The sequence below is a fragment of the Austrofundulus limnaeus genome, unplaced genomic scaffold, assembly GCF_001266775.1.
Source record: "Austrofundulus limnaeus strain Quisiro unplaced genomic scaffold, Austrofundulus_limnaeus-1.0 Scaffold173, whole genome shotgun sequence".
Lineage (NCBI taxonomy): Eukaryota > Metazoa > Chordata > Actinopteri > Cyprinodontiformes > Rivulidae > Austrofundulus > Austrofundulus limnaeus.
Window position 1 is genome coordinate 242,057 of NW_013952575.1, and position 3,018 is coordinate 245,074.

The following is a 3,018-nucleotide window of genomic DNA, read 5'->3' on the forward strand; positions in this document are numbered from 1 at the left end:
ATATTTTTCAAATTTATCTGAACTAAAACTTGAACAATCTTTGGCTAAACCATGAAAAGCATGTTTCTTCCAAGTAATTATTTATTTCTTTTTTTGCAAATTGACAGTTGTTTTTGCTATTTAAATAAATATATTTTATATTATAAACATGTTCAATGGTAAGACCTTGTTTTTAGTAAAATGAAGATTAATCAGGATAAAAATCATAATTTAATATTTATCATGAATTTATTATTTAAGAAGCAGACAGTCAAAAATACTCCATCATGATAAGAACATAGTTACGAATTTACTGATAATCAGTTATGTTTATCCACAAAACCTGATTAATTAAATCAGTTACTTAAACTACAAACATGTCTTAAATATTTAAAGAATTGGATGACTCTTAATTTTCTGCTTCTAAACTTGGAGACATAGATTGTGTTTTTTTTAACCTGAACATAATGGAAATAAACTTTGCAGCCTTTCACTTTTGCTGGGTGGCATTAATCTGGCCTCCATTTCTAATGTAAAGAAACTTGGTGTTATTTTTGATCAGGACATGTCTTTTAACCCCCACATTAAAAATATTACCAGGACCGTCTTCTTCCACCTGAGGAATATCACTAAAATTAAAAACATTTTGTCCAAAAAGGATGCAGAAAAACTGATTCATGCATTTATCACGTCTCGACTGGATAACTGTAATTCTTTATTATCAGGACATCCAAAAAACACTTTAAGAAGTCTTCAGTTAATCCAAAATGCTGCTGCTAGAGTTTTAATGAGAGTTGGAAGGAGATCATATTTCTCCAGTTTTAGCTTCTCTCCACTGGCTCCCTCTCAAATTCAGAAAATAATTTAAAATCTTACTTTTAACATACAAAACTCTCAACAATCAAGCTCCATCATATATTAAACACCTTATTGTTCCATTTTTTTCCAATCAGAGCACCTCACTCTCAGACTGCAGATTTACTTGTGGTTCCTAGAGTTTCTGAAAGCAGAATGGGAGGCAGAGCTTTCAGTTCTCAAGCTCCTCTCTTGTGGAACCAGCTTTCAATTAATGTCCGTGAGACTGACACTCTGTATACATTTAAGGCTAGACATTACTTTTTTGATGAATCCTATATTTAGGCTTAGGTTTCCTGAGTTATTCCTTAGGTTCTGCTGCTATAGGCTTAGACTGCTGCAGGACAAACTGAACACATTTCCTCACTCTGCTGCTGCTTTTAGTYACTCTCCTCTACTTGTTTGTYGTTGTAATTATTTCTATTAATGGAATGTTTTCTTTGAATTCTAATGAACAAACAAGTCTATCAGGCCAGGATCCAAGGAAAAAATAAGTAGTACTCTATGAATCATTGATTAATGTAGATACGAAGGACAGGTGACAAATACAGGGCTAAAACATATTTTTTGGATACTAGCTAATGTCATATAGGTTTGCTTGACTTTGGATAAAWGTCCAAAGTCAAGCAAGTGCTTTAGCAAGTAGCTAAAGCACTTGACATAGTAGGCAAAAACACAAAAGCCATGCTAATTTAAACTCAAATTGCTAAATGTCTTGAACATATACATATAGTACTTTATTAAGTCATTACAGACTCCAAAGTGCTTTACACTTCAATCATTCACCCATTCACACACTGAAGGTGGTAAGCTACAGTTCCTAAGGTCGTGGTCTGAGTCCAGATTTACTATGTTCCAGAGTGATGCATGCATCAGGGTAAAATAAGAGACAGGTGAAGTGATGCACCCATCATGACWAGTGCCTACAAGCCTGGGGGGTCAGTATGATGTGGGGTCGCTGCAGTTGGTCAGGTCTAGGTTCAGCAACAGCATGTGCTTAAAGAATGAGGTCAGCAGACTACCTGAATATACTGAATGAGCAGGTTATTCTATCAGTGGATTGTTTCTTCCCTGATGACACGGTCATATTATAAGATGACAATGCCAGGATTCATTGGGCTCGGATTGTGAAAGAGTGGTTCAGAGAGCAGGAGACATCATTTTCACACATTGATTCATTGTGTTGGAGAAGTCTTTATGCATCGGTCAGACGCCACCATCAATGCAAGATCTTGGTATGCAACACTGGATGGAAATAAATATTGTGACATTGCAGAAGTTTATTGAATCAATGCCACAGCAAATGTATGCCGTAATTAAAGCTAAAGGCGGTCCAACAAAATTAGTGTGTAACCTTTTTTTTATTTTCTTTTATTTATTTTTTGTGACAAAATTTGTTTTGCCAGGCAGTGTAAAATTGGTGACTGTATCTGCAAATACTTTTATTTACAGTCATATATATGTATACAGTTCCTTGAGAAAGTATTTGGCCTTTTCAACTTTTCAACCTTTTGCCACATTTCAGGCTTCAAACATAAAGATATAAAATTCATTTTTTTGTGAGAATCAACAACAATGGGACACAATCGTGAAGTGGAACGGAATTGATTGGATATTTTAAACTTTTAAACTAAAAAATTGAACGTGTAAAATTATTTGGCCCCCTTGCGTTAATACTATGTGGCACCATCTTTAGCTGTGATTACAGCTGCATGTCACTCAGGGTATGTCTCTATCAGTTTTGCACATTATTCCTTGCAAAACAACTCGAGCGCAGTGTTGGATGGAGAGTGTTTGTGAACAGCAGTTTTCAGCTCTTTCCACAGATTCTTGATTGAATTCAGGCCAGGACTTTGACTTGGCCGTTCTAACACCTGTATACATTTATGTGTGAACTATTCCAGTGTAGATTTTGCTTTATGTTTTGGATCATTGTCTTGTTGGAATATAAATCTCCGTCCCAGTCTCAGGTCTTTTGCAGACTCCAGCATTTTTTCTTCCAGAATGGTCCTTTATTTGGCTCCATCCATCTTCCCACCAATTTTAACCATCTTCCCTGTCCCTGCTGAAGAAAAGCAGGCCCAAACCATGATGCTGCCACCACCATGTTTGACAGTGGGGATGGTGTGTTCAGGGTGATGAGCTGGGTTGCTTTTTGGCCAAACATATCATTTTGTGTTGGGG